Consider the following 25,706-nt stretch of genomic DNA (forward strand, 5'->3'; position numbering starts at 1 on the left):
AATTACATGGGCAAGATAGTGAGTACTTTCCTTATCAAGCATTGTAGCCTCTTCCTTTGTTTACCCTTCACATCCCTTCCCATCCTCCCTTCCCCTTCACCCAATCCTCGCCCCCACCCAAGTTGTAAAGTTTGTTTTTGACATGACAACTTGTACTTCTCATTGTTGCAACAGGTCCACCTGTATTCTTAATTAAACGACTTGTTTTTCCCCTTCCCCTCCACAAATTATACCTACATCAAGTATAGTGAAAGCAGGGGTTATACTGTGGGGGAGGGACTTACAAAGCAACAAAGAAATAATGTTATAATTGTCGTAGAAAGAAATGCATGAAAGAAAAAAAAACATTTAAAATACATAACTTAGGGTTCCTTTTCCTAACATCACCTTATCAGATCTTTTCTGCTTGACTCATACATATACTAGATATTGCAAATAAGGGAAAACTTGGGACCTATCTTTCTTTGCGCTTGGCTTACTTCACTTAATATAATTTTTCCAAGTCTTTCCATTTACTAACTAATGGGGCAATGCCATTTTTTCGGATGGAGGCATAGAATTCCATTGTGTATATATACCATATTTTCTTGATCCATTCAACTACTGAGGGGCATCTGGGTTGGTTCCAGATCTTAACTATGGTAAATAATGCTGCAATAAACATTGTTGTGCTGGTAGCTTTAGTATGGTCTTGTTTGTAAACATTTGGGTAAATGCCCAAAAGTGGGACTGCTGGTTCATAGGGGAACTCGATGTGGAATCTTTTGAGGAACATCCATACTACTTTCCAAAGTGGTTGAACAAGTTTACACTCCCACCAACAATGAAGTAAAGTTCCCTTCTGTCCACATCCCCTCCAGCATCAATTGTTATTAGAGATCTTGATTTTTGCCATTCTAACTGGGGTGAGGTGGTATCTGAATATTGTTTTGATTTGCATTTCTTTTATGGCTAGGGAGGTTGAGCATTTCTTCATGAGTCTATTGGCCATCCTTCTTTCTTCTTCAGAGAAGTTTCTGTTTAAGTCTTTAGCCCACTTATTTAATGGGCAATTGTTTCTTTGAGGATTTGTTGTTGGGGGATTTAATTTTTTGAATTCCAAGTATATCTTAGATATGAGACCCTTGTCCGTTGTATGGCAAGTGAAGATCTTCTCCCAATCCATGGGCGTTCTATTGATCTTGCTAGCTATGTCCTTTGCCATGCAGAAACTCTGCAACTTCATGTAATCCCATTAGCCCAACCTTTTGTGATTTGTTGTTTTTCTGGGTCTCTATTAAGAAAATTTCAGACTGGGCCAAGGAGACCTAGGGTTTCTCCTGTTCCATCCTGTAATGTTTTCAGATTGTCTTCATGACTCTGAGGTCTTTGTTCCATTTGGAGTTGATTCTGGTGCAAGGTGATATATAAGGATCTAGCTTTAGTTTTCTCCAAGTAGTTAACCAATTTTGCCAGCACCATTTACTGAAGAGGCTGTCTTTCTTCCATTCTACTTTTTTAGCACCCTTATTGAAGATTGGATCGCTATAGGTCTATAGGTTCATTTCGGGGTTTTCATTGGTCCTGAGGTCTGTTCTTATGCCATTACCAAGCTGTTTTGATTATTATGGCTTTATAGTAGAGTTTGAAATTTGGTATTGCTATTCCTCCAGCAGTGTTCTTTCCATTGAGGAGCGTTTTGGCTATTCGGGGTCTTTTATTGTTCCATATGAATTTTTGGATTGCCTCTTCTATTTCCTTGAAGAATGAGGTTGGAATTTTGATAGGTATCGCATTGAATTTGTAGATAGCCTTGGGAAATATTGCCATTTTCACGATGTTAATCTTGCCAATCCAGAAGCATGGGAGTTTTTGACTTTTTTTAAGTTCTGTTTTGATTTCCTTTTTGAATTTTTTAAAGTTTTCATCATAGAGGTCCTTCACTTCTTTGGTAAAGTTAATTCCTATGTATTTTATTTTTTGTGGGGCTATTACAAATGGAGTTGCTTTCCTAATTTCAGCCACACTTTTCTCATTGTTGGCATACAGAAAAGCCATTGATTTTTGAGGGTTAATTTTATACCTTGCTACTTTGCCAAAGTTTTGAATCAGTTTGAGTAATTTTGGAGTGGAGTCTATGGGATTCTTTACATACAAGATCATGTCATCTGCAAAGAGGGAGAGTTTTATTTCTTCTTTCCCTATTTGGATCCCCTTTATGTTTGCATCTTGTCTTATTGCTGTAGCTAGACATTCTAATACTAGGTTGAAGAGAAGTGGAGAGAGTGGACATCCTTGTCTTTTTCCTGTGTTAAGAGGAAATGGCTTTAGTTTTGCACCATCAAGTATAATGCTGGCTGTAGTTTTGTCATATACAGTCTTTATTGTATTGAGCAATGTTCCATGGATTCCTAATTTTTCCAAAACCTTCATCATAAAGGGGTGTTGGATCTTGTCGAAAGTATTTGTGCATATATTGAGATAACCATGTGGTTCTTATTCTTGCTCCTTTTGATGTGTTGAATAATATTAATTGATTTGCCTATATTGGACCAGCTTTGCATCCCTGAAATGAATCCTGTGTGGTCGTGGTGTGTATTTTTTGATGAATTTTTGAAGTCCATTAGACAAATGTTATTGAGAAGATTTGCATCAATATTCATCAAAGAAATGAGTCTATAGTTCTCTTTCTTTGATGAGTCCCTGCCTGGTTTTGGGTGAGGGTTATGATGGCTTCATTTTCATTGAAGACATGGAGGAGTATTGGTTTGAGCTCTGCTTTGAAGGCCTTGTAGAATTTCGCTGAAAAACCATCTGGTCCTGGACTTTACTTAGCTCGGAGGTCTCTTATTGTTGTTTCTATTTCAATGCTTGATATGGGCCTGTAAAGATGGTTTAACTCTCATCTCTGAATTTGTTTATTTGGGTGTGTTCTCTTCTTTTTCTGATAAGATTTGTTAAGTGTCTGTCAATTTTATTAATTTTTTCGAAGAACCAACTCTTTGTTTTCTTGATTCTTTCCACAGTTTTTTGGATTCTAATTCTTTTAAATCTGATTTAATTTTAATTATTTCTTTCCATCTACTGGATTGGGGTTCATCTTGCCGCTCTTTGTCAAGGGAGTTTAGATGTGTTATTAAATTGTTGGTTTCAGATCTCCCCAATTTGTTGACGTAGGAGTTCAGCGCTATAAACTTGCCTCTGAGTACTGCCTTAGCTGTGTCCCAGAGGAGGTGGAAATTTGTGTGCTCACTTTTGTTGAATAGCATTGAACATTTGAATTTCCTTTCCAATCTCTTCCATGACCCACTCGTGATTCAGCAATGTGTTGTTCACCCTCCATGTATTACTGGACTTTCTTTGTTGGCTTTTGGTGTTGAGATCTAATTTTATTCCCTTGTGGTCAGAGAGAGTACACTGGATAACTTCAATGTTTCTGAATTTGGACAAGTTTGCTTTGTGGCCCAAAATGTTGTCTATTTTACAAAATGTTCCATGTGCTGCTGAGAAGAACATGTATTCTGTTGCTGCTTGATAAAATATTCGGTAGATGTCTGTTAAATCTAGTTGATATATGCAGCTGTTTAGATCTTCAGTTTCTCTGTTGAGTTTTTGCCAAGTTGATCTCTCTAGTGGGGAGAGTGGTGTGCTAAAATCCGAAACTATTAATGTCTTTGGATCTATGTGGGATTTGAGGGAAAGTAGTGTTTCTTAGATAAATTTGGGTCCTCCATTATTTGGCTAATAGATATTTAGAATGGTAATATCCTCCTGAAAGAGAGATCCCTTCATTAGTATGTAGCGGCCTTCTTTATCTCTTCTCAAGAATTTTAATTTGAAGTCTATTTTATCTGATATTAGGATTGCCACTCTCGCCTGTTTATGGGGGCGGTTTGCTTGATAGATTTTGATCCAGCCTTTAACATTGAAAATGTTTTTGTTTTTATGGGCAAGATGTGACTCCTGAAGGCAGCAGACAGAAGGATCTTGTTTTTAATCCAACTAGACAGTCTATGTCGCTTAATTGGAGAGTTAAGTCCTTAATGTTAAGAGATGGGACTGAGAGTTATATTGGAGCTCCTGCCATGTTATCCACCTTCTTGGGGGCTGGGAAATCTGGGTTCTTCATATGGTTGTTGGATTCTCAGTTTGGGTGCAGTTTCGTGGTCTTTATTGTGGTCTTGTTGGTTTTCTATGTGTAGGACAACTTTAAAAATCTTTTGTAGGACTGGTTTGGTGGAGATGTATTGTTTAAATTTTTCTTTGCTATGGAAGGTTTTTATTTGGCCTTCAGTTATGAAGAAGAGTTTAGCTGGGTACAGTATTCTTGGTTGATAGTTGTTTGTTTTTAGGGCATGGTATACATCATTCCAGGCTCTTCTTGATTTGATTGTCTCTGCTGAGAAATTTGAGGTGATTCTAATTGGTTTCCCTTTATAGGTGATTAATCTTTTCTCCTTGACAGATTTAAGGATCTTTTCCTTGGTCTGATTTGATCCTGTGTGGATTATAATGTGATGGTGGGATGTCTTATTCTGGTCTGGTCTATTTGGAGTTCTAAAAGCTTCATGTATTTGAATAGGCCTGTCTTTTTGTACGTTTGGAAAGTTCTCTGCTAGGATCCTGTTAAACAAATTTCCTAGACCATTAGCTTCTGCTTTTATATGCTCCTCTACACCCATTGTCCTTAGATTAGGCCTTTTAATGGTGTCTTTCAAGTTTTGGATAGTTCTGTCATCTTTCTTGGACTTGTCTTGGATTTTTGTATGTTCTTTCTCTATATAATGTAGGCTGTCTTCAATCCCCGAGATTCGATCTTCTACACAGTCTAACCTGCTGTCAAGGCTTTCTAGTTTGTTTTTTATTTCTTTTCCTTCTAATTGGTCACCTTTGATTGGTCAAATTCTTTGTTGAAGCTTTGTTTTAGGTCTGGTATGAACTTCTTTACTTGCTTAATTTGGTGTTTTGTGTTTATTCTGAAATCATTTAATTGATTGGTTATGGTTTTCTTGGACTCCCGTTCCTTCTCTTGGTTTCCATTCAGCATTCCCTTTGTTGTCTCCCTGAATTCCTTCAGCTCTTTGTTAATGGATCCCATGAATGCCTTTAGTGATCTTTGTGTATTCTCATCCTGCTCTCTCAATTCCTGTATTACTCTTTGCTTAACTTCCTCCCACTCCTTTTCTTGCCATTCCTGTAGTTCTCTTTCAGTGTTCTCAGCCTGTTCACGCCATTCCTGCCTTTCTCTTTGAGTATTCTTAAGCTGCTCACGCAATTCCTTTATCAGTTTTTGAGTAGCTTCCTCATGCTCATGATATTTCTATATAAACCTTTAGATTGCCTCCTCTCTCTCCCTATCGTGCTCATAGAGAGTCCTTTGTAGGTTTTCAATCGATTCCTGCATTGACCTTTACTTTGCCTCCTCTCTCTCCTTATCACGTTCACACAGAGTCCTTTGTGTGTTTTCAATCTTTTCATTTATCAAGTTTGCCAGCAATGTTTGTAGAGCTATTTTGAAACTCTCCTCTGGATTATTCATTATCTGTTCTGTCTCCTGATTATCATGAGTGGGAATGGAGATACCCGGACTTGCCATTTTGCTTGTGTTTTTCCGGCTTATTCTGACATTTGGGATGAAAATAACACCAGTTTTGTGCTAGGATGCTAATTTAAGGCAAGCATCAACCAAAGTCTGAGTTTGCACAGTCAATAGTCTGCAGATACAATCTAGTTCAACAGATAAATCTATTCAACATCAAACAACTATATATTAATGGGCTACGAACCCAAAGTAGAATTTGGAAAACCAGAAATTATTAGCGGTAGGGAGAGATGTGGGTAAAAAAATATGAAAAAAGTGATCTGGAAAGGCACAGGGTGAGTTATCTTAACTAAGTGCTAATCTCAAAGCAGGAGATAGGTTGGATAGGATGAAAGTAGAGAGAGAGAAAAAAAGAAGAAAGAGATAGGGAAAAGAAAAGAGACCAGAAAAAATAGAAAATAATAATTAATAATATTATGCAGAACAAAAACAAACTATTCAGAAATGAACATGAATATAATGAGACTATGGGAGGGATATATAGGAGATGTGAAAAAGTTAAAAATAAAAATACTTAAAATATTATATAGGTATAAAGAGGTAGTACTGCTATTAAGGAATTTAAATCCTAGAGATTTTGAATTGAGTAATAAATTTGTGGATTAAGTGTGCACACAATTGGGGTAGGGTATAATATTCAACCTCGGGTTTCTCTGAGGATATGCAGGACAACAATTAAGTCACATAAAGAAGAACGAAAGAGAAGAAAAGGTGAAAAGGATAAGAAAGGAAGAAAAAAAGATCAGAAGTTCAGTAGAGCTAAACAAAAATCAAAAAGAAAATTAAAAAAAAAAAAAAGAAAGAGAAAAAAAAAAAGAAAGAAAAACGCACACACACATGGATCCCTAAAATAAAAATTATGAGGAAAAAAAGTTACTGAAAACAATTTTTTTCCAAAAATGTTAAAAATCAAAAATTAAAAAAAAGTTTTAGAAAAGAAAGAAAATTATGAAATGTAGCAAAAAAAAAAAAGACAAAAAATTCTTTCATTTTTTTGGGAGTGGGGGGAATCCTGTATCTCCCTTTTGTCTGTAACCACCCTTTTGTTGGAGTCTCTGTTCTGCTTGTGGTCCTGTGGCTTGGTTGATTTCTTAAGTCAGTTTGTTTGAACAGGGAGAAAAATACTCTGCTTTATCCAGAATTTTGCGTTCCTCCTCCTAGGCTAGTTCAGTGGGAGTAGGATCTGCTTTGAATATCACAAAATAGGGAGATGCCTTTTTCCTCAAATTTGGAGATGCTGTGTTCAGGCTAGATTCTAGGTAGTGTTGAAGCCTTTCAGCAAACAGTAGCTTGTCATGGGGGCTAGTTTGTGAGAAACTCACAGAGCCCAGCCTGGAGCCATTCTCAGGGTTTCTGTTTACTGAATTTCAATTGATTGTCAAGGCTGCTAAAGAGAGGGGCAGCCTCAGGCTCTGATTACCTGTTGAAGAAAGCCACTCCTGGGGCTGGTGCCTGAGCTGGATGTCTTTTCCCTGGGTATAACTGAGTCTGGCGGGTGGGCTTAAGTTCTTGTGACCTGCTAAATGACTCTAATTTTATTCAAAGGCCTGAATTGGAGCTAGCAGCTCCGTTGAGCTTTGTCGGTATCCAAGATGGAGATATACGGTACTGGGGGGGGCGGGTGGCCTTCCCTCGTCTGCTCCCTGAGAAGGAGTGAGGATGTCAGGATTCTGCTCATACCGAGTCTTGGTTCCTGGGTTGTTTCTGGTCTGAGAACTTCAGGATGAAGATGTCCGCTCCTTGTTGGTTCTTGCTGGTGTTGAGTAGAATCCGCTCGCCCGCAGTGCTGGTTCCTTGGTCTCGCAGTCTCTGTGATTCAAGTATGGTGGGTTCGGCCACCGCAGCAGTGGCAAGAGCTCAGATTTCTCTCCTTGCCTGGATTTTCCTTCTCTGGCCTAACTCTCTGTCCTGTGATGGCACACTTGTTGTGATTCTCTGGCTTAGGACTGTTCACTGGAACTCTAAAACTGCTTTCTATGCAAGAGCTTGTTTAGCCACCAGCTTCTCCTCCGCCATCTTCTGAGGCTTTCACTACTAATATCACTGTTTGTCTCAAAATGTTTTAAATTCTACATCCTCTGAGATGGGCATAGGGTTATACTCTGGAACTTTTCTCCTCAGAGAGTGAGTACTACCCTATTGTTTAAAATAGACAAAGTACTTTGATACAGACACTGGGTGTGTGCAAACAACAAGTGATAGTTAAACAATGTTCTTATTAGTTTATAAAGATGAAATTGAAATAGAGCAACTATGAACTCAAAAGCAATGTGCAAAAAAGACAAAGGCACAAAGTAGAATGTGTCAAGGAAATGCTGAAGTATAATTTCAAATTATGTACTCACGTTTGAGGGTGTGTTCAAAGTACAGCTTCAGACAATGCAGTTGGATATTTTGGGCGGAAAACTGCTTTAAACTACTTTGGGATAACTACCAGTAGAAGCCCCTAACTCTGACTCTAATCACATCACAACATCATCAACTTAGGGACTATTTTCCAAGTGCAAAGTACGAAAAAGAGGGCTCATCACAGTTAGTGTTCTGGTTGAAGTAATGGCAATCACATAACTTTTCTTATAAGTCTTCATTTTTTTTGGCGCTTTAAAGTAGGAAAAAGCCAAGTAAATATTTTGCATGTACCTAAATTAAGTGGGACGCATTATATTGGTCTCTTTTTAACTGAGAAGCTATAGATTATGTCTTTTTATACTCTAACTTAGAACAATGATCTGCTGTCAGTTATTTCTTCTCTTCCTATTCTTTTGCCCTTCCACTTACATAATTTTTATTTAAAGAGACTTACTTGAGCTTGCATTTCTAAATTCTTCAAAATTACCTGAATTTCTTCATATTTCTGGAAGCCTCCTATATCTTTTTCAAGGGAATATTTTGTCACTACCATTTTTATCCTATATGATGTCTTCCTGCCTAACTCTGCAAGAAATATATTAGAGTTATCCAGGTATCTCAACTCCATAAAAAACTATCTTACTTATCAATCGTAATTTTAGTATATCTGGGGAGGTGGCATCCGTCATTTTTGAAAGACCCTAATGATACTTACATGCAGTCATGATTTAAACCAATATGCAACTCAGAAGATGAACAAATCCATTAAACACACACACTGTGGAATTCTAAGCTTCCAATTCATAAGAAAATGGAAAGACTTGGAAAAATCCTACAAAGAAAAATAAGCAATACACAAAGAAACAGATTCCATGCTTTTCCTCATGTGTAATAATTAGGTAATGTCTAAGATAGTCCTAGCGGATGAGCAGGATGGCTCACTAGCTATGTGTAAATATACATATAAGAGGATGCTAAGCAAAATGAACTCCTAGACATGGAAACAGAGGTTTTGCTTTGTGGTTGTTGTTTTTACTGTTCTATGTGATTTCTTTTTTTCTTTTGTGTTTTCCCCTATGGTTTATTCCCTGCTGTATTTGATTTCAGTATCCTGTGTATTATATACACATGGATCTTAATTTGGCAAGGGAAGAGGAACAACAAATGGCGAGACAAAGGACAAGGGACAAACCAATGCAATAGCAATACTCACAAGACAACATGTACGATATTCACATTACAACTTGTGAGGGGTATTGGGGTGAAGTAAAAGTGTGAGAAAAATGAGGGAGGGCATAAAAAGTTCGACTTCTTAGATATTCACTACCTTACAATTACTGCAACCCCTTCCATATATCACCTTGACAATAAAATTAAATTTAAAAATAAGCTACATAAAATATAATTTCACTGTATATCTATAGTAAATGATATTCTATACTTATTTCATTTTTTAAAAAATGAACAATATTTGGCTTCTCATTTAAATTAATTGCCCCTTTCTTTTTCAGAGGGTCAACAACTTGAATCCTATCAAACTATACAAAATTTTCAGAATATACTGTCATTATTAAAAAAAAAACATTATTTTAGTATTGTCTCATACTAAATAGAAAACAGTTCAATTCTCTGGAAACTCCTAATTTTTAAAACTGAACATTTGTTAAGACGACAGAATATATATGTTCTACTAACTACTCATTTTCAAATTCTGAGCATGCCATACCAGAGACATTTAAAAGTGCCTGTATGCATTTTATTTAATTCTTCAATAGATACAGTTTCCAATGGGGCATTAAATATTTAAAGGTCAACAGAGAAACTAGCCACATTCTGGTAGAAGATAAAACTATGAAGTATCTATAATAATTAATTCCCCTAGAGTAAACATTTTTTCATCATAGTAAGCTATTATTTCAATGACAATCAATCCCAACATTTTAAGCATTAAAGTCATTCTAGCCCAACAGTTTACACTTTGTAAGCCGCACCTTAAAATTCCCTAAATTCACAACATGACTAGCTTATCACTATTGTGAAAAAAATTCTACACTTCTGCTAATATTATGCCCTTTCTATTGTTGAAAGAACACTACACTAAACTTTGCTGCATCGTTTTCCCTCAAGTGGTATCTTTCAGATCAGAAAACTTGAAAATATTATTTATACATATCTTTTCGTCTACCATAGATATTCATGACGCAAAGATCTGTATATTATGGTTCAAAGCCCACCCAGGCAGGAAGGTTCCTTAGATTCTTATCTCCAATATACTGCTCAGGAAGAGCCAGACACAAGTAGCACTGAGGTTCAACTGGTAGAGCAGTATCCTTGAGCAAAAAACAGGCTCAGGGACAGTGCCCAGGCCCAGACGTCAAGCCCTAGGACAAACAAAACAACAAAAACAAAATGAAAACAAACCCCAAACCTAGCATTTTTCTCATTGTATACATAGGTATATAAATAAGCAAATTTCTTCCTATGTTATGTACAGGTAGAAGAAAAAAGATTTCAAACAATACCTCTCTTCATACCATGTTACACCAAACTCTCAAAACATTGCTCTTTTTCTAAATTTATAAATTAATAGCTTCTATTTATTTTCAACTCTTTCTAGATTATTCACATTATCATGTTATACATGAAATGCTGGAATTAACTATTAACTAAGTCCTAATTACAACTCTCTTGAAAGAATATTCTAGAGAAATAATATGTCAGAATCATTTGTGAATTTGTAAATTAAAACTTCTACTTAAAAAGTATTATGTAGTATCCTATAGAATATGAAATTACCAGCAAAAGATATTTATTTCAAATCTAAATTAGAATTTAGTAAGGTCTACAAAGTCCTACACTAGATAACTTTGCTGTTTCTCCAGGCTTAAGCTTTTGTAATCCTTCATTATGTCTTTGAAATCGAACAGAATGATGCTAAATTTTTCAAATTTTTGCTTCGGAATCCTGACGTATTTTGTATCTAGAAGTATTCTGTAATGAAGAGAGCATTTAAAACATGACTGAGGATGATATATGAGTTGCATTTCAATAGGCAACTTGACTTCTCAAAATATAATGACAAAATTAGCCCAAACTTCCAACTGTGTATTCCTTTCTTCTTTGGTTTGTTTTATGGAGGCAAAATTATACTACCTAGTCCAGGGAAGGTATTACTACTTAATCCACTCTCTAATCTCCTGTATTAGTCTGAGTGCTAGAATTCCAGACTTGTATCACATTGCCCTGCCATAGTTTCTTGGTTTATTTAATCGAGAAACATACTAGTAATTCTGAACTTCTCCGATGATCTTATCTATGACTGACTGCTCAAACTATTTCTGTGCAATTTTCAAAGATGTTCTAACATTTGACACAGGATATGAAAATTTTCATATGCACCTGAAGGGGTCTCTGATTCATTCTTCCATGGATCCAATCCCTTTAATAATTATTACTTGGCTCTTTTACTATCTCTGGTCAGTACCTATGTAATAGTCTCAATCTTTTGGGGGGAAAGTTCACTTGAGGACTTTCTAATATTAAAAATTATCACTTGATTCTAGTCTTACTCAAGACATATTTTCTATTATTTTCTAACTTTTCTACACATTGTGAGAGTTGTTTCATATGTGTGTTTGCACATATAAGTGCTTCTGTGCGTATGTAAATGTTTGCATGTATGTATGCAAAAACCTCAGGCTATTATTCAGCACTCTTGCTCATAACTAATATCCCATCACTTGAGCCATTCGTCCACTGCAGCTTTTGGCTGGTTAATTAGAGGTAGTGTTGCAAAGACTGTTCTGCCGAGGCTGGATGCAAACTGAACTTTTCAGACTCTTTTACATTCTTAGTTTTTATTTTTTCCATCAGTATGGTTTTAAGCTACAAACATTTTTGTGGATGTAAAGTCTAACCTATAGACTAGATTTTAACTCAAGAATTCATACAAAGATAGATGAACATACACATTACATATCCTGAGTGTACACTGCTAGAAATGTAATCTTAAGCCTGGTACTGGTGGCTCAAACCTATAATCTTAGTTACTCAGGAGGTTGAGATCTGAGGACTGCAGTTCAGACCAAGCACCAGTAAGAAAGTTTTCTGAGGCACTTATCTCCAATTAACCACCAGAAAACGAATTGGAACTGTGGCTCAAATTGTAGATCTCTAGCCTTGAGCTGAAGAGGGGAAGCACATTGCCTAGGCCCAGAGTTCAAGACCCACAACAATAAAAAAACCAAAAAAGAAAAAGAAATGTTATCTTATCCACCAGTTCATTGCTGCTATATTTCCTGCTCTCTCAACATGGCCTTTTTTTCTAGTTGTCTATGCTCTTATATCTGACTTGTTTTGGAACCCGAATTACTCTTCTGTTCTACTTTTTACAAATTTGCATGATTAGCTACCATGATTTAGATCTAGTAGACAAGAAGAGAGGCCTCATCCTTCATGTTCCACTTAGTAGTAAAGCTTTCCCTATATCACCCCCATAGATCTACATACTGGCCTTGGATTTATTTTTTCAAAGTTGTCTTATTGAAGAGTCTTCTATAGTGTATTGAACCATTATACTTAAGCACAAAACTTCTTTTTCTCTTATTATTCCTATTGTTTCTCCTACTTCTAACTTATGTACACTTGGGAAATATTGCACAACACACACACTCACAAAAAATGTTTCTGTGAACATTCTTCCCACATAAAATTGTTCTTAATTACAGAGCACATAGGAAATTTTGAACTTAAAGTAGTCCAGGATGTTTTTTTTCATTTTTTTTATTGTAAAAATGGTTTAAAGAGGGGTTAGAGTTACATAAGAAAGTTAATGAGTACATTATCTATCAAGCGTTGTTACCTCCTCTTTTGTATTTCTCCTTCAATCCTTTTCCTCCCCACCAACCCAACTCCCTTTTCCCCTCGTCAAGTTATAAAGCTAATTTTCTACATAGTGCCTTATACAAATCATTGTTACAATAGGTCATACTGTATAATTGTTTAAGCATTTTGTTATTTACCTTCCCCTACCCGCATTAGAAAAATGTATATGCAAGATGCAGGTCACTGACAATAAATATAGTGAAAACAGGGGTTATACACCATGGAAGAAGAAAATAGAAGAGAAACAAAAAATCGCATACTACATGTTAGATACATTTAAAAAAGAGCAAGAAAGAAAAAGCAAGTTGTGTCCCTATCTTGGGTTCCATTTCACTTAACATCATCTTATATGGCCATATTTACATGAATGAGGTTTTGTAAGCCATGCAAATTCCATATTTTCTCGCTATGAAGTTATCTCTGAAACACATGTTTCCTCATGTCCAAAGACATACTTGTGCTATTTCAGTGAAGCCAGAAAACATTCATTTTACCTGGAGCAGCACCATGGATTGTTACTGGAAATAAGTGGAAGGAACTGTTATTGCAAGAGAGGAATTGAACATAGAAAAATGACAAAGTTCAAGGTAATTTGTGCTGTCCTTTTTAAGGTACAAGAAAATAATCCAAGGCATGAAGGAAACTCTGTCCCTGACTTTTTCAAGTTTTCCTTTATTTATATAAAACATGTCTGTAAGCCGGGCACTGGTGGCTCACGCCTGTAATCCTAGCTACTCAGGAGGCTGAGATCTGAGGATCACGGTTCAAAGCCAACCCGGGCAGGAAAGACTGTGAGACTCCTATCTCCAATAAACCACCAGAAAACCGGAAGTGGCGCTGTAGCTCAAGTGGTAGAGCGCTCGCCTTGAGCTGAAGAGCTGAGGGACAGCGCCCAGGCCCAGAGTTCAAGTCCCACGACCGACAAAAAAAAAAAAAAAAAAAAAAAAAAACATGTCTGTAAACTTCGAGTTGAGAGTATAACAAAAGTTACCAATATGCCATTTGAAGGCCAGCATAGAATAAAAGGAAATAACTTTGTTTTAAAAGTGTTCTCCTGCAAAGAAACAAAGATATGGGGGTTTTAAAGAGACTTATGCACGGATATTTCACTCCTGAGATGATTCTCCTGTTGCAGGAGTCAGTTACCCAATTCTTAATCTGGTCCTGAGTTCTCCATAGCAATAAGGATTCCAAAAAGCAGGATCCAGTGAGTACGATAAGCAAAAGGAGCATCTTCTCAAACCAATGCTTTAAGGATGGTCACAAAGAAACAGGTGGGTTTTTTCATTTGCTTGTTTGTTTTAGTTTGTGCTGGTTTGGGGGCTTGAACCCAGAGGGTGGACCCGGTCCCTGTACAGTTGTCTTTCCTGCCCACCTGCCCCCAAAGCTAGTACTCTATTGCTTGAGCCTAAACTCCACTTCTGGCTTTTTTAGTGTTTTATTACAGATAAGAGTTATACAGACTCTCCTGCCTAGGTTGGCTTTGAACTGAGATAGTAATAAATCCAAGTGACTTCAACTGTATGGACTTCTATTTTTAATTTTTATTTATTTTTATTGTGAAAATACTGTATAGAGTGGTTACAATTAGATGGGCAAGATAATGAGTACATTTCTTATCAAGCATTGTAACCTCCTCCTTTGTTTCCCTTTGGATTTCTCTTTTGAACCACAAAATATTAGATGAAGTTTATATAAATCTAATATTTGACAATTTTTAAAAGAAGAGAATATGTCCAGCACAGAAACCATACCTTAAATAACTCAACAAAAGTAGGTGCACTGAATCATTTTGGAATATTTTTTTTCTAATTGGGAAGGTTACTATTGACTTTGTCGTTCCTTTTGGGGAAACTTAAAGTCATATTTGCACTTTTTTCTTGGTTATGGGTCTTTATCTCTGATACTGGACCCTGTCCCTCAATTCTTCAGGTCAAGTTGAGCACTCTGCCACTTTTGGTACAGTACCACTTCTGGGTTTCATGTGGTTAATTACAGATGAGAGTCTCATGGACTTTCCTGACCAAGCTGGTTTTGAACCACAATTCTGTGGTCTCATCTTTCTGAGTAGCTAGGATTACAGGTGTGAGCCACCAACATCCGTCTTATATTTGCATTTATGTGCACTTACTGACACTATGTAGAAAAAGAATGGAAATTTGTATCAAATGATGACATTGCAACTTTTTAGGAAAATCGAGGTAGCAATAAATTTATCCCCCTTTTTCATGTTGTTACATTAATGATTCATGTGTTGTGGGACTCTTACATTAGCATCTTCTTCTGTCTGCATTTGTCGACTTAGTATCAGAAATTGTTCATAGAGAAATAAAAAAGACAGATTTTTAGAAAGCAAAGGAGTTCAGGTATGAAAGTACAGCATCGAAGGATATACAATTTATCACACAGAGATAAAGAATTAGCCTAATTACTATAATGCTAAAGGCAATGAGAAATAAGCCTAGTTGATGACTAGTTCTTTAATAACCAAAAATGGTTCCCTAGAACATTTTGTGGTATAACTTAGTTATTACCATTTATTCCTTCCATCTAGAGTTATTCCTTCTCTTCTGTAAAAACTATAATTAGCCTCTGCCTTTTTGGTGCCATATCTTATCAAAAAGAATTCCAAATCTCACTGATACTATCCTTCTGATTGTGATTAGCAGTGACCACTCAAAAGCCTGGAATCTTTGAATTTGCAGAATTAATATTCACCTGACATCTAAGCACATTCCTGGCATTAATTGCCATGACTTAATGAACAAAAGTTTTTGGGTTTTTTCAATATTGTATACTAATATAGGTAAAGTACATGAATTAGGGACTATTGTCAGGTATCAGTATGGAAGGAGCAATTATATATTCCAAGTATGAGTTGTTTATTTTCCATTTACTAACTAAATATTTGTTGTTGTACTTGTTGTTTCGCCAGTCCTGGGGCTTCAACTCAGGGATAGGGAATTATTCCTCAGCTATTTTTGTTGTTGTTGTTCTAGGCTAACCCTCTACCACTTGAGACACAGCACTATTTCCCGTGGTTCTTTTTCTGTTTATGTGGTACTGAAGAATTGAATCGAAGTTTTCATGCATGCTAATCAATCACCATACTGTGAAGCCACATTCCCAGAGCCCTAAATGGCTTTCTTAAGATGGCATTACTTTTTCATTCCGTAACTATGTATCATAATTTTAGCCAGAAATTTTTGCTAGAAAAGGACATTGAACACAATACTGAGTCCAGTAAGGCTAGATGGACAATGAATAACCGTCATGGTCTAGCCAGAGCACAGAGGGGCTTACCACATGGAGCTGGAACAACAGACTGAGCGAGACAACTCCTGACTCACAGCCCACCTCCAGAATGAGAGGGCCACATTGGTTCCTGCCACATGGGGATGCTGGGCCACCTCCTCTAGCATCCATTAAATAAGTTCTTCAGAGAAAGAGAAAGAGAGAGAGAAAGAGAGAGAGAGAGAGAGAGAGAGAGAGAGAGAGAGAGAGAGAGAGAGAGAGAGAGAGAGAGAGAGAGAGAGAAAGAGAGAGAGAGAGAGTCATAATTACACTTAAGCCAGGTGCTGGTGGCTCAGGCCTATAATCGTAAATACACAGGAGGCTGAGATATGAGGACTATGGTTTATAGGCAACCTGGGCAGGAACATCTCTGAGACACTTATCTCCAAAGAATCACCAGAAAACCAGAAGTGGTGCTGTGACTCAAATGGTAGAGTGCTAGCCTTGAGCTGAGGAGATCGAGGACAGTGCCCAGGCCCAGAGTTCAAGCTCCACTACTGACAAAAAGTGGACTTCCCACCACAAGAAGTGGACTGAATAGCACCCATTGTCCTAGGGAGCATGGCAGAAAAGTCAGGCTGAGCTTCCTGTCAGCTCTCTTATTTTATTTTTTGTTTGTTTTTATTATGAAGGTGATATTCCAAGGGGTGGGTTACAGTTACATAAGTAAAAGTACTTTTTTTTACAGTGTTATCACTACCTCATTTTTTTCCTGCTTCCCCGAACACTGATATCCCATTTCCCGAAAGTTGTAAAGTTCATTTCTAACATAGTGCTTAGTGTATATTACTGTTGCTTTGGTTAATCTTTGTCCGACCATTTCTGTGATTTCCCTTCCCTTCCCCAAATCAGATAAACTTATGTATAAGACAAAGGGTACAGAAATCAAAAACAGTGACTACAGGGAATAATCCAAAGGGGAAAAAGTAAATAGAAATAACTAAAAGAAGTTCACTATACAATCATCTTGTATCCATTTCTTGGAGCTCATTTCAATAAGCATCATTTTCTATGATGACATGCATATAACTATTGAGCTGTTGTGATCTTTTATAAGAATATCATAGACATATTCTAGTTTTTTTTAATGAGTGAAAACATGTAGCCTATGATTCTTTGGGTGTGGCTTGTTTGATGTATTATGTTTTTGGGTGTGGCTTGTTTGATGTATTATGTTTTCCAAGTCTTTCCATTTCCTTACAAATAGGGCAATGTCATTCTTTCTGAAGGAAGCATAGAATTTTGTTGTGAATATATATGACATTTTCTCGATCGATTCATCTACTGAGGGGGATCTGTGTTGGTTCCATATCTTAGGTATGGTAAATACTGCTACAATTGACATAGTTGTGATGGTAACTTTAGTGTGGCCTTGTCTGTAGTCATTTGGGTAATTGTCCAAGAGTGGGATTGCTGGGTTATAGGGGAGATCTTCTGAGGAACCTGTATACTTCTTTATGGAGTATTTGAACACGTTCACTTTTCAACCAATTGTGTAGTAACATTCCTGTTTGGCCATATTCCCACCAGACCAGCCTCTGTTATTATTAGTTTTCTTCATAATGGTCATCAAACTGGGGGGAGATGGAATCTCAATGTTGCTTTTATTTGTATTTCTATGGCGAGAAATGTTGCATATTCCTTCATGTTTCAATTGGCCATTCATATTTCTTCTTCAGAGAGGTCTCTCTAAATCTTTAGCCCACTTATTAAGAGGGTTGTTTCTTTGAAGATTTGTTTTTTGGTGGAGTTAACTGCTAGGGCTCTAAATATATTTGAGATGTAAGGCCATTGCCTGTTGCAGAGCAAGTAACGAACTTCTCCCAATCTGTGTGCTTTCTATTTATCTTTCTATCTATGTAAGTTCTCTTCTTAAATTTGGTAAGGGTCTGCCATGTCTGTCAATTTATTGAAACAACCAATTCTGTTTTGTTGATCTTTTTATGTTTTAGTTTGTCTTTATTTAGTTATTTCTGATTTAATTTTTTTATTTGTTTCTGTCTTCTGCTTTGGGTTTGGCCTTGTTTCTGTTTTCAAGAATTTGCAGGTATATAATTTTAAAAAAGACTGCAGATTTCCCCAATTGCTTGATGTAGTCACTTAGAGCTATAAATTTTCCTCTAAGTACTGCATTTACTGTTTCCCAGAGGAGTTGTTATTTTGTGTGTTCAATTTGTTAAATTTCAGAAACTTTCAGATTTTCATTCTAATGTATTCAGTGCCTCACTGGTCATTCAGCATTGTGTTGTTCAGTCTTCATGGGTTTGGGATCTTTTTTTTTGCTTTAGCTTTTTTAATACTAATTTTATTCTGTTGTGGTCTGACAAGATATGGGAATTCAAATAATTTTTCTTTCAATTTGGATAGAATTTCTATGTGATATAGGATATGTTCTATTTTGGAGACTCTTTCATGAGCTGCTGTGAAGAATGTGTATACTGATGCTGAATGTATATTCTGTAGATGTCTGTTAGGGCTAGACGTTCAATGTAGTTATTTAGGTCTCCAGTTTCTTGGTTGAGTTTTTCCTGGATGACCTATCCATGGATTTCAATGATGTGTTGAGAAATGTTTTTTTGGTTAAGTAATATTTGGTTGATGAAGTGGGGTGCTCCAGCCATTGATACTTAGACTTGATATATCTACCTAATGGAGATGTGCCTTTATCAATATATAATTTCTCTTCCTAGTAATTTTATTTTGAATTCAATTTTATCTTATGTTAGTAATTCTACTGTGGCCTGTTTATGGTGTTCATTTGCTTGAAAATTTTCCTTCCAGCCTTTCAGTTTGAGTATGTGTTTGTTATTGTCAATAAAATGTGTCTTTTGTAGATATTATATGCATGGGTCTTATTTTATTATACTATTTAGTCTGTTTTCTAACTGGAAAGTTAAATCCATTGATATTGAGAGTTAAGTCTGTGAAATATCTCATAATTCCTGCTATGTTATTCACCTGCTGTAAGGCTCTGTGTCTCATCTACTCTAAAGATATTTACATTGTTCACTGGTAGGGGGCATTTTATATAACCAGTTCCTGTTCTTCAGGATCTTCTCTATGTAGGATATATTTGATTAACTTCTATCCTGATGATTTGGTGGAGATACATTGTTTCAAGATTTCTTTGGCATGAAATATTTTTATATATCCTTTTAATGTAAAGGAGAGTTTGGCTTGGGACCATATTCACGGTTGGTAGTTGATTGCCTTTAATGTTTGTCATATATCATGTGAGGCTCCCCTTTTTACCATATCAGCTAAGAAATTTGTATTTATTCTGACTGTATATCCTTTATATAATCTGTCTTTTCTCCTGACATATTTAAGAATCCCTTCATTGATGTCTAATGATCCTCTAATGGATTATGATGTGATGGTGGTTTGTTCTGTTCTAGTATACTCTCTTTGGTGTTCTAAAGGCTTCTCTTATCTGAATTAGCCTCTCTCTTTGATTTCCCTGTCTTACAATTGGTTATTGTTTTATGGCTTCTATCTCTTTATTAAAGCTTTATTTTAGGTTTGTATGGATTTTCTTTACAACTTTTTATTGGGTGGTGGCTTGGGAGGTATGTGTTTTAGCTGTATCTTCTCTCATATCTTTTAACTTGGCATCCATTTTTTCCATTGGACTCTCTTGCCTTCTCAGAATTTATTTTTCTTTGTGTTTGGAGTCACCATGAATTATTTTGCTGATCTTTGCATGGTCTCATCTTGTTCCCAAATTTCCTTGTATAGGTTTTGTATCTTTTCATTAATCACATTTTTCAGCAGGATTTGTAATGTATTTTGAAAAATATCTTCTAGATAATTGATTGTTCTAATGCCCGTCCATTTACTGTGTGAATTATATTACCTTGGCATGACTTTTCTCATTATTTTCTGATTTGTTCTGTCCATTTGAAGTATTTCTTGGCTTTCATTTGGGGGAATCTATGATTTTAATAGGTGACTATCTATGTTCTTGGATGATTTGCCAGGCGTTGCTTTGGTCTACTATTGTGATTTGTTTTTCTGGAATTAGGTTTTTGTCTAGAACATTAAGTATAGGAGAAGAGATCATTGTGAGAGATGTTGTCAAATTTATACTTGTGGTTCCAATGACAATTCCGACTATCCAGTGGTAAGGTGAATTGTGCCTGTGTTTATATGTGACTGTCTCTCTGTTCATTATTTTTTTCCCAAGTGTCCCTTTCATTTCCACACTGCAATTGTGTTTTTGTATATGTTGGCCAACACAGTCACAGCAGTCACCTTCCTGGCTGGGTAACTTTTCATAGATTTCTGTTTTCTTGTGAAGACAGTATAAAATATTCTTTGGGAAGCATAGGTCCCATGGTTTCCCTTATTTGCAATATCTAGTATAGGTATGAGTCAAGCGGAAAAGGTCAGATAATGTGATGTTAGGAAAATGAACCCTTAAATATGTATTTTAATGTTTTCGTTTCTTTCATGCATGTGTTTCTAACACATTTATAAGATTATTTCTTTGTTGCTTTGTATGTCCCTCCCCCACAGTGTAACCCCCCGCTTTCACTATATTCGATGTCAGTATAACATGTGGAGGAGATGGGGACAAACAAGTCGTTTAAGGATTCAGGTGGACCTGTTGCAACAATGAGAAGTACAAAATGTCATGTCAAAACCAGCTTTACAATGTCGGTGTGGGGGGGGGAGGGGGGTATAATTGGGTGGGGGGAGGGGGGAGGCCGGGAAGGGAGGTGAAGGGTAAACAAAGGAGGAGGCTGCAATGCTTGGTAAGAAATGTATGCATTATCCTGCCCATGTAATTGTAGCCCCTCTGTACAGTATGTTCTCAAATAAAATAAAATAAAATTAAAAAAAATATTCTTTGGAATTGTGTATCTATATATAATTATACCTAACTTGGTGTGACACCCTAGAAATGGAGTACCTTCTAGGACTCTAAATCTCTGTTTCGTTAGGGAAATCTAGGGTACTTTTCTGTTGTTATTCTGCCACTGTTTTTCCTCTTCCTCTGGTTCATTTATTATATTGGGGATTTTTTTCACATAATTTAGGATTTGTGATGGTTGTATCAACTTATTTTTGTTTTTCGGTTTGTGTTACTTTTACATAGTGATTTCTGGCTTGTATGAAGAGACAGTAATAATATGAAATGTGAAGAGCTTAAAGCTCAAAGAGGCACAATGAAGGCCTAAGTAACTACATTACAGGCTAGCAACCATCTTGTGAGGTATGAATTATGAAAATAACCATGGGTTGGACCCAGAAATGACACAAAAAGAAAAACAATTCCTGGACATAAACAATCCTTGGAAAAGCCACAGGAATTTTCTCCAAATGCATTGACCAAACATTGGTTGGCCATGCAAGACACGGTGACCCAGTGGCCAGACACTTCTTGTCAATAACACCTCAATAATATTAGCCAATCACATATGTATAGCTTAGTTTATTAAAATGTTAATCAATCATGTAATTTCTCACTTAAAACTTCCATAAAGTTGTTTGTTCAATACTATAAAAACTGTGCTGCTATGCTAGGGCTCTCTTAGTGTCATGGGTTACCAATTGCACAGAGCACCAGCCTGGAGCTTGCAAATAAAAGATGCCTTTGTTATTTGTATTGGTCGGGTGGTCTTCGGGGGGTCTTGAGTCTAGTAAAACAAATGTAAGTTATTACATTGAAAGAAAGATTGCCGATATTTTAACCTATTTGCTACAATTAAATTAATATTAAGCAAAGCTAATTATCTCTTACTTACTCTTCAGAGGATGAGTATAGTACTGTTGGATATCTTGGAGGAAAAGACTTTAGACTGGTTACAACTAATGCCTTTCACTGAAATTACTGGCTAAACATTCTCCTTCAGAAAGGCAAATGCTCCAATTTTTTCGTACTAGTATTATAAAATCATAACATCTGCATTTTGAATTGTTTTCCTCTGCTATTTTCAATACCATTCTTCATCTATTAGGTATCTAGGGCTTGGAATGACCCGTTCCTTAAAATACCTATATTGCTTATATTGTGATATAAATCTCAGTAATATTAATATGAATTTATCTCTGAGTCTCATCTTGAGCTACATTCATATATAATTTATGCAGTCTCAAGGAAGAAACCTATTTTACTCTTTTCTATTCTTTAAACAATAAATCTATTATCTTTAGAAATATGTTCTAAAGAAAATATGTTCTTTTATATTGTTTTAGTAAACATCATTTATTTCTAGTACTTTTACTGAAATAAATATAAAGTATGCAACATGGAGACAACCCCCCCCTTATCACTTTAAAGTATATCCTTGGGGACTATTTTATATATAAAAATAAAAAAGTGCAATGCACATGTTTATACATGAATCATCTAATGGTTATGTCAATTAGACACATGAACTATCATACCACATCAAGTCTCAGTTTACTTAAAGGCACCAACATATTAGTGTTCATGAATATCACTCATCTTTAGAAAATTACAATTCACAACAAAGTTTATATTTCAAACAGGGAAACAAAAATTAAGGGCTTGTCATATAGAAAGAAAGATGTAAAAGCATACTGTCTTATTTTAAGATGATACATACATGCAAATCTTTATTCAAAGATACTATAAAATTCATGAGCGGGTTTGTGATCAGAAGTGATAGGTAAGCAAATAACTGGAAAACTGTATTTGTAAATAGTGCTTTCAACATATGATTACATTTTCAATAAATACGCCTATAGATGATGATTTTGTATCTGTAACACATATCCAGTATTCTACATTTTAGACATACTACCATTCTCTTACCTCAGTTCTTGATCAATATTCTTCTACTTTCATGATGTCAATTTCTACTATAGTAACAAGGTGGGTGTTCTCTTGGTTTCTACATCCAATAAATTTTAGTATTTTGCAACGGTGTATAAACTCATGGAGTTTGACTGGGATGTGAAGTTTGAGGATACTGTATTCAGGGTATTAATTGGCTTGAAGCAGGCAGGAACCTATTGTGAATACACAGACACTCAGTATACTAAGAATTAGGGACTTGATCTCGGGGAAAGATAAAGGTCCAGGAAAGATCTTGAAGCTGAGATAAAGCAATGCAGCAAACATTAATCAACTATCATTATAAGGGAATGGAACATATATCTGATGTGTCTGGGTGGCAGTGGTGTGTGTGTGTGCTTGTTTGTGTGTGTGTGTGTGTGTTTGTGTGTGTGTGTGTGTAGAGAATTTTAGTGTGGCTTCTATATTTACAGTCCATAGAGCATTAATTGTTAAGGAGAAGGTGCCCTTACAAGAGTTCTGATACCATTGTCATCACTTTTTACTGAAAAAAAAAAAAAACAACACTTGCTTAACCTCTAATTAAAAAGGGAAAAATAAACTAACATCTTACATGATTGTTTTGAAAATTAATTGGCAAATTGAAGGCCAAAGGGAGAAATTGGAGATTAATATAATCTTTTTCCTCACTTCTGATTATTAAACTGTAATAGCTGTGATTTTCAGGAATCTCCTGTAATGTACTTACTGCTTAATTACTAATATGTTTAATAATATGAAACATATGATAGAGAAATAGATCAGCCAGCAAGCACAAAGACCTAGTGATACGATCGAGCTTTTGAGCAGGGTTGCCACATCTTTTAGTAAAGCAATTCCTTCATATGAATTTCAAAGTTTATGGCTTTCCCTGTGTGATTAAAAGGTAAGAAAGTACTGTAGAAACAAAAATTCCTGTTCAGCCAAGTAGAAAGTGCTCATGTTCTCATCCTCATGTTGAATATTTCCATTCCATAAAGACTCTTTGTTAGAGTGCTTTCATTTAATATACTTCAGCACATCATCTTTCCCTGTTGGAGACCGAAAAAAAGATAATTTTGTTTGAATATTATCTTAGGTAAGTTAGTGTGTACCGGCATGATTTTTATAATTACCAAAGTTTGTAATAAATATAAGTAGGGATCATATCACAACTAAAAAAATATAATTAAAATCACATAAGACTAGAAGTTACAGAATTTTGTGCATGAAAACATACATTAATTTAGTTGCAGAATTTCTATTTTGAGACAGACTTTATATTAAAGTATAAAGCAGTTTACTAAGGGTTGAAACATTTTATTGAAAAAAATATATTTCTTATAGATATTTTTGCTTCATATTTTAAGAAGAAAAATGGTCCCAAAGTAATTATTTTTAAAAAAATTATTTTCCTGTTTCCATGTGATTAACCTCCTAATTAGAAATCCAGATATTTAATTTAATTTAAATTAACCAAAAATATTTATTGAGTATATGAACCTTCTGCTCTCTACATTCTTCACACTAACTTTACCAAATATGATGAGTCTGAAATAATCAGTCCCTTTGTGACCTGTGATGATATTATTTACAATGTGAGCAACATCTTTAAAAAGTAGTATTTAGTTTATCTTAATTGCTCTGAAGAGACAATAAATGATATAATCAAAGGCTAAAAATGATAAGGTTTAATTTTTAGAATTCAGGAAATGTTTTTGACCACACTGGTTATTGGAGCCTTTGCAACAACCTCATGAGATAATTTATATTGATGAAGCAAAAATCCCAGACATTTACGAATACAAAAATTGTGTCATTCTGAATATGTAGAGCTACGTATCAAACATAGAAATTTTAGCTTTTAAATACTTGAATATGCTAATACATTTAATTGCAGGGTAAATACTTGTTTTGAAAGGAGATAAAATTGCATTTATTTTGAAAAGTAAACCTAAGTATTCATTTGAATGAAAGACAATGTTTAAACATCATACACTAAAGAAACAAGATATACAGTTAGTTGTTTTTCATGCCAATTATGTTCTCTAAAATAACTAGATTAGTAAACCTAAATTATTGCTTCATAGAGAAATAGAAATTTAGTTTCCTAAAATTCATGACTATAACTTTTTCTCAATTACTAAAAAACTGTTTTATGATTATTTCATGGAATCTTATTTGCTATATTTTTTTCATTAAGTTAATAATAGATCAATAACAATATAAAATATGCATGAACAAAGTTTATCTAGCACAAGTATTTTATTCACAAGACATATCATAGCTCTCTTAAAAAATACTAGACGACAGTGTGTTCTTTATTAATTTTTAGTTATGTTGTTAATGGATATTAATTGTCAGAAGTGGCAATTCCATAATATGTTTAAAGCATTTGATTATACTCCCTCCTTTTATTTTCTTTTCATTACTTCTTCTTCTAAAGATCTTCTGTATTTCACATAAAGTTACATCTTTATATATGCACATATAATCTAATTTGGAAAAATAATTAAGGTAAACTGCAATTTAATTCAAGTTGTATAGTGGATTAACAAGATGAATAAAAACTTGAATGTTTTTATTAACTTCTGAATTTAGCTATCATTATTATTATGATTAGATTTAGGATCCCAGACAAAATTAGAATTAAGTTAAGTGAAATAGGTTCAATACAGGATGACTCATTGCAACAATGATACTCAGAAGACCCTATGTTGAAAACGGACTTTACACCAAGAGGAGGCAGGATTAAGGGAGGGGTGGGTAATAGGAGAACAACAAAGAAGGGTGTAACAATGCTCAACAAGAAAT

The sequence above is a fragment of the Dipodomys merriami genome, unplaced genomic scaffold (assembly GCF_024711535.1).
Source record: "Dipodomys merriami isolate MVZ:Mamm:240054 unplaced genomic scaffold, mDipMer1.0.p SCAF_108, whole genome shotgun sequence".
Taxonomy (NCBI): domain Eukaryota; kingdom Metazoa; phylum Chordata; class Mammalia; order Rodentia; family Heteromyidae; genus Dipodomys; species Dipodomys merriami.